This window comes from Corvus moneduloides, chromosome 1 (genome assembly GCF_009650955.1).
Source record: "Corvus moneduloides isolate bCorMon1 chromosome 1, bCorMon1.pri, whole genome shotgun sequence".
NCBI lineage: Eukaryota > Metazoa > Chordata > Aves > Passeriformes > Corvidae > Corvus > Corvus moneduloides.
This window is the reverse complement of record NC_045476.1, coordinates 105,990,769-106,007,271: the sequence shown is the minus strand read 5'-3', so window position 1 is coordinate 106,007,271 and position 16,503 is coordinate 105,990,769. Positions and strand designations below refer to the sequence as shown.

Here is a 16,503-nt window from a genome sequence, read left to right as displayed (position 1 = left end):
GTCCCAGTCTGGTCCTTGGCACGGTCTCTATTGACCCTTTTTGTGACCAGGTTTGTGTCTCTGTGAGCTCTTGTTTATGGTTTCCCCTTTTACTCATTGAGTAAAGAATAGTCAATGTATTGAAAATGTTTTTGATCAGATGATGATCTTAGTGAAGAAGACGCTCTCCCCTTCCATGTGACCTTACGCCAAACTGTTTCTCATTATCTCTGATGCTGCACAGTCTGGTGACTTCCTCCTGCAGACACTTTGCTTGGTCACAAGAGCAGGCAGGCAAGGAGCCCAGCTCCTTTTGTCCCAGCCTCAGCCAGAAGCCTCAGGCATCCCTGAAGCCAAATTTGTGCAGAACTGGAGCTCCTTTGGCAGCTCACTCTGGGTCAAGGCCTCTGCTCTGCAGGATCAGTTCTTCCAGTGGAGTTTGGGGACTATGCCACGTGGGATGTCACCATCACTGCTGAGCACAGAAGGCTCTTCTCAGCAGAGCCTCTGTCCCCTCATTTCAGTGCACCCTTCTATGCCAACTGGTGCCTCTCTGGGCAGTGCCCAGTGTCTGATGGCGCTGCTCACCTGTCACACCAGAGCAGATCTGTACCAGCTGTTCATGAGGCCAAGAAGCAAATACACTGGTTATGGTGCACTGCAGGTTACATAAAGATTCCAGTCATGGCCTAGGGATAAATGAGGCTGGTGGAGAAGGGCTAGTGCCATTAAAGGGACTAAGATAGACATCAAAGGACTTCTGGGATAAATCATGTTTTAGTCAGCTGACATATGGTAATGCAGTCAGAAGCAGGTTCTCTTGAGGTACGGCCTTTACAGAAGAGGAATTCTCTCTGCATGAGTGGTCTGGGCATGCTTAAGACCATCTTTCTTTGTTTTAGGTCTTTCATATAACATTTTCATTAATTAAAACAGAGCTGCTCTCTGATGATAAAGTTTACGTGTTTACCCAATTCTTTAGTTGCGGGGAATATTTCAGATTTTCAAGTCTCTTGCTTTCCTCCTTGTTCCCATAGAGATAACAATATGTAGATTCCACAAAGAAAAATTCTTAGAAAATCTTAAAACCTTTTTCTGATTTAGAGGTGGGAAGTCTGAGGCACGTAAGAAAAACAAAGTGAGGTGTCTATGCACTGCAGCTTTAAGAGATGACCCAGAGCTCTGTAACAAAACCATGTTAAAAGCCAGAACTAGAACCTGGGGTGAAAATCACTCATTGTGAGAAGTAGCCATTTGGCTAAATGTTTGGGAAATTCACTGCATTGGTAGTAGGAGCCCAGGGTGTCTTACAGGAAAGACATAAATCTACAAAAATTATACCAAAGGCTTTTTGTTCTGTGATGACTGCACTGCCTTGAAAATGGTTACAGCGTATGTTTAGAGTATCTCAAAATTAGTGACAAACTCATTTGAAGTATGAAAACTGTATTTTCTAGTTTGAAGTACTGCTTTTTGCTATATGTGACTTCATTCTTATTGCACCTGTGCTGGAACACGGACATTTTACTTGTGTAGAGTCCGGCTAATAATAATAATGTTATTTTATGTAATTGTCATTTGAAAAGATTACTTATGCCTGTTCAATCAAGCAGACAGCTTTAGTACCTAAGGCACTTGTAGATTCTGATTATTTATTTCTTGAATATTGCATTCAGTTTAAGGTGAATAATGAGATATCCTAATAGTTTTCAGTTTTAATCATTTTACTTAAAATATATTTTTAACAATTTTGAAGTATTTTATGTGCTCAATTTAATTTTCATAATTAGTCTTCAGTAAGCAAATCTACATAAATGTCTGAGCTATTGACATAAAATGTAATGAGCAAGCACTTGTATTAGAACCTGGGTTTTAATTTTATTAGATCCTACGAGCCGTAGCAGTCAGTTACTATTCACAATTGTCTTGGGGTGACCTTATGATGTGTATCCCATATCGCTGCCTATACCCAGAAATTCATTCCTGTGCCTTTCTATGCCTCTAAACTGAGCCTGAGAGGGGGAAGGAAAAAACCTGAGCAAAACTTTCTCAAAGCAGTTTGCGGCTTGTTCAAGGTCACATAAAGATAGCAGGGGTTTTTTTTCCCCAGCTGGGGCAGGGGAGCGAGGAAGCACCCGGCTTGCTGCTTTCCAGTCAGCTTTTGGCCAGTTTTTCCAGTTTCTTGTTCTCCGGAGAGAGGCTGAGAGTTGAACTTTTCCTTCTCTGGAATTCCAGATTTTCTCCCTTTCCTACTGGACTGCTTTCAACCTCAGAGCACATCGAGAGGACTTTCCACCGGGCACAGAGGGCCTGGCCCTGGGCCAAGCCCCAGCTCCGAGGAGACCAAAGGGAGGACTCGAACGCTTTCCCAGGTTTTTCCTCTACAGCAAAAGATTTTACCATTTAACATTATTTTCCTTTCCCGTGTGTTTGTTAAATAAATAGTTTTATCTTCTTCACTTTCCTTCGAGGAAAATTTATTTTTTCCCAAACCTGGTGGGGGAGGGGTGGTTGTGCCTTCTCTCAGAAGATATATTTCTAAATTTGGCCAAACCGGAACAACAATTAACTGTATGTTCAGAATGCAAACTAAAAAATGCATAGATATAATTTTTTCATTTATGTAAAGGATAAATAGACTGAATATTTTTAAGGAAAAAACTGTAAATAAAAGCAATGAAAATAGGTCAAATTTCTTTTATTTAAATAATTTGCTATTTTTTGTTATCCTGATACTGTGAAAAATCTGATTTTGCCTTTCACATATGCAGAAAACATTGTCAACAAGACACTATGCAACATCTGCAGGAAGAATTGGGGCAAAATGTAATTACAGTCGTTCAGTAGCTTCCTTAGTCTTTTTCTGGCAACTCAGAAATTCTGGCAATTTTCTACAGTTAAAATGGAAAATGATTTTGCAGTTTCAGGGTAGGGTGTCATATCAGATTAAATGTGAGTAAAAATAACTTTGTAATACTGACCACTGTTATTTTAGTACCTATAGATCTCATCATACAAGAATAAACCCACTTAGTTCATGCAAGTTTATGTGTCTCTAAGCATATGATGACCACCACCCTTCTTGAATTGAATAAGTTAATTTGTTACTCTTGGTCTGCACCAAATACCTATGTGCTTGCTTTCTCCTTCAGATGGAGAGGGTTTATATAAATACTGTAGCATGGGTTGTAATATGCTTGCATGGTAAAAAAAAACCTGAAAGAAAAATAAATTTTTGTTTTAATAAAAACAATATTGTATTGTTTTAGATGGACATCCAAACACATTTTTTGTTTCTTTGCAATGGTTCTGACATTTTTGCTTCTTCAAGGGCCCTTTGACAAAGAGGGTGATTAATTCCCAGGGTTCTTTTTGTCTTTGGTGAAATAGTTTCTAAATTGTGGATAATAGCAAACATCTGCAGAGCTCTATTTGTGGAGCCAACAGGATGCAAGTAGATTGTGGGGTGCTAATGTAATTGCTGTGATAAAAAACAGACACTGTATTAAAGAAAACCAACCTCTTGGGCTGGTAACTATTATGATTTTCTGTATTATGTCTCTCTGTATACTTTCCACTTGAGAAGCGTTGTCCTCTTTTAGAAGAGTCGCTGCATTATGTTATGCAGAGTTTAATCCATGTCCCATTCACCATCTCACCTGCAGGACGTTTTCCCTGGTTGCAGACAGGCCAGAGAGCTGAAGAATGTTCTGCCAGGGTATCCAGCGACAGCCTGAGCCTCTGAGACTGTGAAACACCAAGGGAGAGACCCTCAGGCCACTGCGAGGGCTGGTGGCCCCGGGGAGCTGGCAGGGCAGGGGGGGCTCTCTGTGGGGGTCTGTCAGGGCAGGGCACGTCAGCCAATGCCCGTCCCACTGCCCCAACACTGGGCACCTTCTTGGACCCACGGGTGGGCTGAGCAGGGCTGTGGGATGGGAGGTGGAGAGCAGCCCTGCTACGGCAAGTGGGATTGTTCTGTGTGAATAGAAGGATACAGCAGAACTCACAGAGATTATTCTATTTGAAACACCCAAGCAAACATAACAGTACCATGGATTTTCTGTCATTAAACATCCAGTGCTGCACTGTGATGGCCTTTGCTTTGTCCTAGCTTTGTGATTTTCTGCTGTCCTGAGGTTGGAGGCTTAGAATTAGGGTTAATGTTTTCCCATGGTTCAAAAAGTAAGATTTGTTTTTCTTGAGTGTAATCTGAGGGTATGAACATATTATCTACCCCTTTTGGGGTTTGAGACACAATTAAACACGCAAAAATTCAGCATTTTCTAGACAAGAGTTTCAACAGCAATCTAGAGAGATTTTTTAGGTTTCCAACCTCATGTAGTTGACAAAAAACCAATAACAGAAGAATTTTCTAAATGCTGTCTCAAACTAGCAACGTTTCAAAAGTACAGACTCATCAGCAAAACACCTGCACAAGGTACAGAATTAGATAGACCATGGACATGAATAAAATATTACTGTTTTACATAACTAGTAGTGCACAAAAATGGCACACAGCTGGACACCAGGCTGTGGCCCCTAAGAAAAGCTTTCTCAGCCTATTTTTTTACAGCCTGTGTAGAACACAGCCCTGTTGCCAGATGTTTTGTTGAGGTTAGATCTGTGATATCCCCTCCGGAATGATGGCCAGCATCTTTGTAACGAACAGCGTAGCTTATGCCTTAGCTTTCCAGCATCCCACTGATTTTCACAGAACTCTATGTCCTCCTTCCAGGCTTTGAAGCTGCAAAAGAAAGTAATGTTTTGTTGGCTGGTGAGCCAGTCTGTCAACATCTTGGGACTGTAAATTACAGTATGCTTTCTATGGTTTGCTTGGATTGGCAGAAACTAGTTGTACACATGTCGGCATCCTGTGATTATTAGCAGCAGCAGAAACTGGAAGAGCTCACATAATATGGGAGTAAATGAGATAGCTGGTAAAAATATTTTTGAGGGTTGCTGTTATCCTGTTCTGATTCTTCCGTTCATGTGAGAAATTATTCTGCTTTTATTGACCTGAAAACATTATGTTCTGGCAGGCAATCAGTCTTGATTGAATTTCAAGAATAAAAAGACCCTCCCAGCATTTTTACTTACAGTCTTTCAAATTTATTTGCTTGTTTTGGCACTCTCTTTTTCTTCTATATCTGAGATTTGGGTTTCTACACATTTTTTAAAGATTCTAATCTGACAGCGTCTATGAGTCTGAATTCCATATCATCTGTCATTTACTTCCTGTGTGACATAGATTATATGCATTTACTTCATCTGCAAAGGCACAGAAAATATTATTATCATAAGGTTGTTGTGGAATATAATATTTATAAAGGCTGCTCTAATCCCTTCCAGTGAGAAATCTCATGAGAGAAAATTTATGCTGTTCAGAACATTAGCTCTGAAGAATATGAACATATAAACCAAACATCTAATTAAAAATCACACTAGGAGAAGATTTACATTGGCTTTGAGTTAAATAAGTCAGTATTTTATATGATCTGTAGATACTCCATGCATTAGATCAATATCAATATAAAAAAAAGTACTAAGGAGTTTAAGTACTTACATAGTTAAAGGGGAATGTAGAAAAATTTGACACATTATATGAAAAAAAATTTTTGTAATTTCTGTCGTTCTTTTATCCCACATATTACATTTTCCCTGATACCATTGTTTATACAGTTTAATTTTTTTTTTTTTGCATTTGTAGTAACATCTGTCTTTATAAGTACAGTTTTATCATTAAACCTCATAATTCGTTATGGATGAATTTGAAATATTCATGAACATCAAGGAAAATATGAGAGTAGGTGCCCCACATAAAATCTGGAGTAGGATTTAAACGACAGACTTTAATAACCTGCTATGCCAGAGACTTTCCTTGTGAGAAGTCACAGTCACTGTGTTTTATGGTCTTAGTTTTAAGAAAGGGAAACAGTGTGCTAACATTAATTTGCAACAATTTAGATACTCTGAGAATCTTATTTTTCCACCTGCCTGCTGGAATTTCTTAACAGGATTTAAGAATTCATACCATCAGAATGGTTTGAATTACTTCATGCTGATTTAGATGTACTTTTATTAGCTGCTTACATTGAGAACATAGGTGCCAGTAAATGAAAATTAGTTTTTATGTGGATTCTTCCATAGTGTTGTTAGGTGGCTTTTAAAAACTTCAGTGTTCTATGGATAGCATGCCTTAGTCTTCTTTATTTTAATGGAACACCCACACCAAAGCCAAGTAGATAGAAATGTGTTTCAGAAAAATGTTTTTTCACTGAAAATGCATGTCAGCAACAAAACGTTTTTTTCACTAAGAATGCACGTCAGCAAAAAAACTGTGGATGCAAAAGTTTTGTATTCAATTAGTGTGTCATGGATGCAGAGAAAAGTGGGCTTAAATTCTAAAAATTATATTACCTTGAATATTAATAAAATATCTTTACTTTTTCAGTCACCAACTCAGAATTTTGAGACAGATACATAAGGACATTGAGTGCTTTCATTTTATCCTTTCTAAATTTCTGCTCTATATTTTTACATTTGATTATTAGAAATTTCCAGATAATAATTGCTTTTTAATTAAATTTCTCATAGGACAGGAAAAAGTTTTGCTAACTGTACAATAGCCACAGCATCCTTTCTTAGAAACTGTAAAACCCTCTTTCATCATTTGCGCAGCTTTCACCATGAGACTCCAGCAAGATACAGCTGAGGAGTATGAAGGGATTTTTTGTTGGAGAGTACATGTGATGGCAGGCTAGAAGTAGTAAGCTCCTAGGTTAGGTGTTTGCAACCCCTTTGCAAACAGCTGAGTCCTCTTGGACCAGACAAACTGTTTATTGGGGAAGGGCCAGGCTTCTCCAAATGGGCTGACCTGTCCTGCTGCTGCTTCTGTTGTTGCTGCTGGGTTATTTTCTTCCAGTTCCCTGGAGCTGGCAGGAGGGGAAGGTCTTACAGTTTTACTCAGTACTTTTGAGTCCTGGAGCTGTTAGCTATTGCTGCTCCAACAGTTGCACTTCCATCTGTTTTTACTTTCCATATCTTGCTTATTTTAGCTCGCCTGCTTTCTCACACCTCAACAAGAATTTTCTCAGTGAACCAGAGCCAAGGTCAGGCAGAGGGGCTCTACAAACCAGGGACAGCTGAATCCTGCAGCAGAGAGTCACACAGCTACTAATGAGAAAAGTTACTGTGAGAAAAGTACTGGTATAGAAGCCAAGAAGGCAGTGAAACAAAAAATCAGAGTCAGAGAGGGGGAAAATAGAGGGCAAAAGAACATAGTATAAATTTTTAAGACACTGGATTCATCATACGAGTATAATCTATTCAAAGTCTAGCTGGGAATTTCATGTCCCTGAATGGAGGTATGAAGTCATGACCAAATATCAAGGTACGATAACGAAAGGGAACTCTCAAAGGTAACAAAGGCCAAGAATATATTTTTAAATACCTGCATGCAAGTAAGTTGATTTCTGTAATATAGTTTGGTTCATATTAATTTGATTTAAAATATCCAATATAGACTGAATTGGAAAAAAAAATACAGTATTGTCCCAGTTTCATGGCAGGTTCAGGCTGGGTGTAATTCCATGAGCAATTTTGTTCATCTTCACACTTTGTCTGTGTCTGCTCACAGTATTTGTTTCTGGAAATGAACTAGGCAACCTTTCTGGCTTATTCATTATATGATATCTGATTTTTAAGCCTATTTTGACAGCACAAATGTTTCATGTGATCATACAGTAATGGTGAGTTTGGATACCATAGTCTGACTCACAGTGCATAAAGTGCACTGTGTTCCACAGAACAGAAAAACATTGTTTGTTACTAATTTTTAAGTCTGGTAAACATAATTATGGATAAGTAATTTATCAAATTACTTAACTGTTTATCAAAATTTCCTTGGTATCCTTCATTTTAAAAAGGTTCTTAAGCCCAAGTGCTGGTACCACTATCTCAGCTTCACTGGTCAGCTCCAATCAGGACTCTCTTAACTAAACCATAAAAATTGTTAATATAACTGATACAGGAGCTGATTTAATCTTTTCCCATGCAGGACCCACATAGAGTCAATTTGAAACACAATTTATTTCTAACTACCTGGAAATACCCAGGAACATCCCTCCCAGAATCTAGCCATGTAACTGAGCAACAAACATCTGAAAACACGAATATGTTCAAGTCCAGCCTTCAAAAGGTGACAGAACAGATGTTTTTCACATGGCTAGAAAGAAATGATAGCACATGTCCTGATTTGTCCCAGAACATTTTTCTGCTGAGTCAGTTTTATTGAGAAGTAAAATATTTTCCATTTACAACATTTTCTCTTTGTATTTTGCCATTGTGACAAAAACCATAATTTTAGTGTAACTACAGCTGAGACTTCTTTGTCAGAATCCGAAACTTTAGTTTCATACCTGACTGGATTTGTAAAAAGTTATTTCAGCAGCACAATTATTGTTCCAGAAGCAAGTATTTCCTCAAGAATGTTTGGTCACATCAGAACAAACAAATAAAGATAAATGGATAGGAAAATAGTTATTTAAATATTTAACAAACAACAATATAAATACGAAATTATTCTCAAAAACTGTAGTGTTTCCATAACTCAATGCAGTTCAGTCTCTCAAGCTTGCAAATTATTTCTATCAGAGTATATATGGAACATTTTATTGAAACAAAGACTGTCTTGAGTTCAGCAAAATTTTACATAGATAATGTAAATACCTGTTAAACTGCTTTATTAGCTATGTCTATTAAAGTTCTCCATTACTCCTATTTTAGAATATTAATATTATTAGGAGAAAAAAAAATTTATTATGTGCTCACAGAAAACAAAAAAGAGATAATAGAATAGCTTTTAACTTTAGTTGTAGTATACTTCAGGAAACATAGAGAAAGCTTGATTGTAATCTTACCCTGTTTGATATTAAGATAACCTATTCTCTTTCTTTATTGTATTCTCTTGACTTTTATGAACCTTAATTTGTTTACTATGTTAGTATGGCAACTGACACATCATATATATATGTTGAGAGATTTATAAAATACATAAATGCCTAACTTGTGAGTAAGAAAGTATTTGCACAGGTAGTTAATATTTTGTATAGACATTTTTATATTCTTGGGAAGTAGAAATCTTTTTGGGCAAGGTTTTTGAAGATATGTTGCTTCTCCCAAAGATCTTGCTTCTCTCGTATTTAGATGATAATTCATTTAACAAGGCTTTGATGAGCACTTGAACAGGACATCTAATCAGAATATCTATTCAAACTACAAAATTGTTCAGGGACTTCAAACATTAAAAATGCTAGACACAGGTAAAGTAGGAACAAGCTATCCACTTCTTTCTAGTTCAAGTTGTTGGCACGGGTTGATAGTAATTCCTTTGTAGCATAAAACATTAGCTTAATCATAATACTTCCTGCTTTTTAGCCTCAGTTAGGAGTTAAAAGGTTTCTGTCTATATTCTTTGTGATTCATTTAAATCTAGTCTTCCTCTGGCCCAGAAAATATTTTATTTTAGTCAAATATAACTCTGATGAAATGTTACATTCTAGTAAACTACACTAGCACAAATTAACTGTGTGCTCAGCCCTTTATAAAAAAAGCATGGATCGAACCTTAGGAGAGGAAATTTTGTGATGTCCTTGGTTTCATCTAAACATTGCACAAGTCAGAGAGAACAAAGGGAACGTATTAAGTGACTGAGAGAGGATTGGAAGGAAGTGATTTTCCATCCTTGTAGAGAAATCTAGAGCTCTAGTGCAAGGCACTCAAGCCAGGGACCTTTGGCATTTTTACCCTGACAGAAATGATCTTCAATTGGCTGAGTGTCCTCACAGCTGCCCAGAAAGACCCACAGCAGGAAATGCAGTAAAAGCATTTAATACGAATGCAGGTGTCCTCACTCAACATGAGAATCAGACCTCCACAGCATTACAATCTGCTGAAAGCAGTTTTTCCAGTTTCTCTATCCTGCTTCCTAATTAAACCTGTATTTTCATGTATTGCTCAAAATTTCAAACTGTGGAAGATAATAATCTTTCAGATCAGATAAAATTAGAATTTATCAAGTTGGAAAAGACCTCTAAGATCATCAGGTCCAACCAATTACCTGGCACCACTGTGTTCACCACTAAACCATATCCCCAAGTGCAACATAGAATGACAGCATATCCTGAGTTGGAAGGAATCCACAAGGATTATTGATACATTGACACATCCATACACCTTTTGAACACATCCAGGGATGGTGATTACACCACTTTCCTGGGAGCCTTTTCCAATGCCTGACCACCCTTTCAGTGAGGAAATTTTTCTTAATACCTAATCTAAACCTCCCCTGGTGCAACTTGAGGCCATTTCCTCTGGTCTTGTCTCTGGATTATTGGGAGATAAGATCAACCCCCACCTGGATACACCCTCCTTTCAGGCAGTTGTAGAGAGTGATAAGGTCTCCCCTGAGCTTCCTTTTCTCCAACAACCTCAGCTCCCTTAGCCACACCTCATAGGACTTACTTACCCTTCACCATCTTCATTGCCCTTCCTTGTTCTAATTATATGTGATATTGAAAAAGGAAAAAACAGTAATTAAAGACAATAATAATTAATAACAAATTAATTTCAATTTATAAAGAAGATTTCATTATTTATTATCCAGATCTCAGTTTACATAAAGAAGAGTTTAAAGCCAAAAACATTTAAGGGATTTTAAATAACCTGATGTCACGTGGCTCCTCGTGGAATCTAGCACTTGCTAAAGCCAATAAGGAAGAAAAAAATCATGTCAAAGATGAGGTGATTTTGTTATTTCCTGAGTGTTTTCTTGACTATGAAATCCTATTAGTTTCAGATATATGAATCTTTTTTATTTATTTGTGTTATCTCTGCTTTGTAGTCTCGTATATTCTCCTTTTATTTATACACACAACTTTCAGGAATGGTAATCAGCAGGCAGTAGGTGCCATCTCCTTTTTCAGTGAATATCACCTTGCAATCTAATTTATATTTTCATATAAATTAAAATACTTTGTAGCTGGATGATAACATTAATTTTAACTAACATATGCCCACAGTCATATACGTGAGTGTGGGGTTTTTTTCCTACAGTGAAGAGATAATTTTGTCTCAAAATATATAGCATAACACTGCACTTAATTGTGAATAAAGACCAAGTCAAAACCACACGTAAGTTAAACTAGCAAGTTTAACTTCTTCAGGCTGACCTCAGTTGTTCAAATCAGCCACAGATACAAAAAAACCCCATAATCATAGAAAACATGTGCATATGGGAAAAAAAATGGAAAAAGAAATGGTCTATCTCTTAAATCTGTTCTTTTAGTCATGGGACTGTTGACAACTAGATCACTCACGTTCAGGGATGCCAATAGATACACTTAGCCGAAGGCAAACTTTTACCACTTACATTCATCAGCAGTAACTGCCAGATGAATAAAAGCAAATACTGACAAACTTAACAGAAAGCAGCATTGGTTTTTTTCTTAAGAAAAATGTTATTGTATCCAGTGCTCCAAAAGCAGAATTATAATTGCTTTTCTAAACACCACATACACTAGATAAAATTATCACTTACTTGGAAAGTTTCTTGTTTTGCTTATTTGAAAAGTCAAAAGACAATTTCCATCTCACTTGGTCCTGTCATTCCTTCACAATTCTGTCTACATCTCAATTTGTCTGCTTTAGCATAAAAAGATAAATAAGATAAATTGTCACTAGATCATTTCATTGTAGTAAAATAAATTGTTACAATACAATAATATATCAAAATACTGGAAAAGTATAATGTTGGGGTTTTTTGGTTTAAAAACTGCTTGTGTTTTCCTTTCTTATCACCTTTCTGTCTTTATTAGCTCTCTCGGAAGGTGAGCAGAGAGAAGAAAAACAATTGAACAGGAAAGTGCAATATAGAAGCTGTATATTGAATACTTCATAGTCTTCAGAGACATATCACAAGCAACCATTTTATACAGATCCTTTGATCTTTCTAGATAAAATCTCTAGTTGTACAGATATGATTACAAATCTCCTTAAGCATTTCTGTGAGACTTTTTGTAATTAATTTTAATTACTAACATTTTTCAAGACTGTATTACCTGGAAAACTTCACCTATAACTTAAACTTCTAACACAAGACCAAGGGATATTTGGTTAAGACAATCTCTCACGATGATGTTGGCCTTAGCCCAACTCTGACAGGTGAAAAGCTGATCCCTGTTCCGGTATAAGCAGGCCTTTGCTTTCAGTCCCTGTTTGTAGAACAGTAGAACTCAAGGCACTAAGAGATTCAAGTCTTATCACTGTGATAGGCTGATGGTAGGCAGTATGCTTGAGTTAGTATATTAGTTTATAGATAGTTTCTGTTTCTAATTTGATATCTAAATCTGCCTGCATATTTCTTCTCTTTGCAAATTCATATTTTTAAAGCGTGTTTTTCATTAACAACAACACAGTTTTTAGCGATTATTAAAGCTGAGTCCTCATAGCTAAATTCAGAGGGGTGGAGAACAGAACTTCTTTTGTGTTAGAAAATTATGTCTTTCAAATCTAGGCAAGGAAGGGAGTGGAGGTTTAACAGAACAAGGAATGGAAAAATCTCACCAAAGAACAATTTCTGACTGGATGCTTGCACTGTAAGACAAAACTATTTTTCTCAAATTACATGTAAGATGCTGCAGTAAGGGTGAAGAGATCCTTACTTACAGATATTTTCATACATAAATGTGGTTGTCTTGCTTTAGTTTCCCCTCCTGCACACAAAATTTTCATATATTATTCCCATCTTCATTTAATTGTCACAAATATTAGGGTGAGGGATTAAGTTACTAATATTTTATGTTCTTTAAATGAATCTTGTAGCTGCTCACATTATCTGTCTGAATTGCTTTAATGATTGAATTTTCCACAGAATTTTTTTTATTCTGTGGTTTTTTTGACCATTTTTTCTTGTTCAAAAGAAATTCTAGCTATCAACTTAGGTCAAGTTAAACAGTACAGAATGTATTTCTTTGGCTGATCTGTGACAGGATCTTGGACATTGGGAAAGTTCATCCTTTCATTTCTGCTGGGCATTCCTGTGCTTAAGCATGATGGAAAGTCACTAAGAATAGAAAGAGAGAATTAGATTAAGCAGAATATATTATAGAGAGGATAATCTGAAGCAGTACAAAATTGTGCTGAGCAGTTTGCTAAATTGTTGAAGGATGTGGAGAAGTTAAACTTTAAAAGAAGGTGTTAAGAGAGAGAGTAAATATTTTTTAATGTATAGACATTAGCCTTAGTATTTCTTTAGAAATGGTGAAGATACTTAAGTCCCTGACAAAACCAGAGCACAGGTAATAAGCAGTGTCCTATTCCATTTCAGTAAAAAAGTTGTACAACAACATGTCCAAAGCTTTAGTCACAGTATGGGAAACAAAGTTTAAACTGGACTCAGGTTTCTCATTGATATGTTCCCACTGAACATAACCATTCAAAATTAAATTCAGTCAATTCAGTTGTAATCTTTCCTGTGAAATGGATATACTTTTCAGGCTAACCCATAGGAGTCCCTTACATATGTGTTAACTTTAGAGCTCTCAAGGGCACAGTTAGAATGGCTTCATTTACCAAGGGGCTCCTCATTACTGAGGGATTATGGGGAAGAATTTTTTTAGAATAGATGTACTGCAAGAAGGGTGGGTTATTTTAGGGGCATGACATTTGTGACAATCTTGACCCTCAGATGTGTCCTGTTGTCTTCATGGGCCTTCACCTGTTGCTCAGACCATTGCTGACAGGTAAACTTTGAAATGTTAATAAGTATGGCTGTGAGACTGTACGGAAAGAACCAGAAAAATTGTGTTGTACTTTTAATGAGGGTATTTTAAATCATAAAAAGAATAAACTGGGGTCTTTAGATGAATGTCAGCTCTCTTTTACAACCTCTTTGAGTTCATGCAGCCTATTTGTGACATATGAGTACATCCACAAATACTGTTCCTGCTGTCATAACTGAAAGTGATTTGCACCACAACTTTAATTCAAGACATCTGCCTGACACTCTGCCCAGACCAATGCTTTTTTTTTTTTTTCCCCTCAATGCTCTTCTGCTCCTCAGTAATACTGTCGGAAGTAGATGTGTATCTCTTTTTGGTACTCCCTTATGTTGTATATAATAGTCTTAGGTGATTAATAGTGTTTGTTTTGAATCTGTGATTAATTTTTCTTACAATAAAACATAGGATAACAAAAAATAGAGTAAAAGTTTGCAAGAAGAGATTCTTGCAAACCAAACCAACCAAAATTACACTGATCCTATCCAAAACAAAAAAACAGGCACATGCTTGCCTTTCTACATATAAATGTGTTCTGGATTCCAATTTCCATTTAATCCTAGGTAAGGACAACTGTCCTAATCAAAATAGTCACAGGAGTGTAGAGAAAGATCTTAAATACATTCTTGCTTTTTATGGCCTCTTTAACTGCTGTTGACCTATAAGTAGTACTAAGACACTAATTTTCAACATCTGTATGCTGCTGATGTTCTTCTTCGTTTTGGACTACAGGAAAAAAATCAGGAGCACATCTTTCTTCGGATGTTATTTATAATCTGATGATTCAAAGACCTAATTATTATAGCTTCTTTTCTGAAATAGATACAGATGAAGTCCAGATATTTAAACTTAAATAAAAACATTCTTTTTATTAATAACATAGAAGCTTCCATCTTGCTAAATTTTGCCACTCAAAGTGCTGAGGATACATAATATTTTTGTTATTGAGAATGGCAGCCTTAAAGACAGAGAGATAGTGTTTTCTGTAGAAGTGAGTAAACCATTGCATTTCAGCTCTGTAACTGTTTGTAGACTGATTAAGGTCTATGTGGCAGTCACTGTTGCTGTTTGCATACTGAGTACCAGCAGAAATGCTATCCTAGTAAGAAAAATAACTACTTTTAGATCAGAAAGGAAAATTATGGATGTTCATTTGCTGTGAAAAATTGCAAATAATTGTTTTTTTCAGAATGGGATAGGCAGTGTTTGTAGTACTAATTTAGACTTTCATGCTTAAGGTATGGCCAGATGACACACTAGTTACATCACACTGCTGTTACAATCCCTTCTGTAGAGCACGGGTATCCTTGTGGAAGGCACTGTTATTCTTAGGATATAGAAGAGGGGGGGGAAAGAAAAGGTTGTTTCTAATGCTGTACTTTTTAATAGCACTCACATTCTAAGGATATAAAGTAGCATCTCATCCTGCAGCCTTCCCAACATGATGCTGGAAGATACACATGCTTCTTGTACACTTCATTGCAGTATTTGTCAACTTTTTCCAAAAAAAAACCCCTCCATTTGTTTTATAATTGATATCTGAGGAGGAAAAACTGCAAAACCTAAGCATATGAAAGACTCATCAAGAAATATATTTTCCCTAAAATTCTGAGGCTTCATAATTTTTATTTTAGTATGGGACCTTTTGCATTTTTCATTAGAAATATATGTAGAAATTACTTAATTTCTTTTATAAGAATGTGTTGATTAGTATGATTTATTCAAAGCCATATTTTGGGGTTTGAAGGTGATGAACTGGGAAATCATACTACGTCTGTGCCTTCCTTGCACCCACCTATGCAACTCTTTATAATCAGTGCATTTGCGAACAAATCTGACACCACAGCAGCATCACACCTGTGTGCAGTTAATAAAAGATTTGGCAGGGTGACCTTTCCTTATGCTCAGGTTACAGTGAAGGGCAAGAATAACCATATCTTTTTGATTTAATTCCTTTTAGTTTTTCATATTGAAATATCAGACTAGAAGCAATTTTTTTTCTTTCACTAAAAAAAGGAAAAATGCTTAATTTATTCTTAATTTCTTTTTAAATTCTTCAAAATTATGTTGTTGCTATTTTAACATTACATTACTTCAACATTAAACTGTAGCCATAAATATAAATTGTGAACTTTTTCCATCAGATATACCAGAAATTTGTAATGATATTTTTATTGAGACTTTACTTAGAAACTCTTTTGCTAGTTATTTATAAAGCATAGAAAGGGAAAACATTTATGTAGGCATTCAGTATAAAATAATATGTATATCACAAAAGGAGATCTATTGTTCTTGCCTTTTTTCTTCTATTTCTCATCCTGAAACTGCTGGAGTGTCATACTCTTGCAAGTTCCATAACTTCTTTTAAAAGTCATAGAATAGTTTGGGTTGGAAGATGCATCAATTGGTCAGGAGGCACCTGGAATAAAATCAGGAACAGCCAAAATAACTGAAGTGGCTAGTCTTGAATTTTTTTTTTTTTTTCCTAACTAGAAAACATTGAAATTCTGGTACCATGTGGAAATAACTTCCAGTGCAGAGGAATCTTCAAATTTAGGGCTTATTTTTATAACCTGCTCTACTAATATTTCTTGTTGTTGAGAATCAGTAATAGTTCTGCCAGGCTGAGGCTTATTGTATACTTATCTATAATAAGCAATCCGTTTTCAGGTGTTACATGTTAATTTTC

General features: G+C 36.3%; 1 long non-coding RNA gene across 1 annotated transcript; it reads left to right on the top strand.

Moving 5' to 3' along the window:
* The first annotated feature begins 2,311 nt into the window (after nucleotides 1–2,311).
* On the top strand, nucleotides 2,312–5,065 carry LOC116449516. The gene is made up of 2 exons (XR_004242409.1): nucleotides 2,312–2,351; nucleotides 3,645–5,065. It is a non-coding gene; the product is annotated as an uncharacterized LOC116449516 (long non-coding RNA).
* The last annotated feature ends 11,438 nt before the right edge of the window (nucleotides 5,066–16,503 follow it).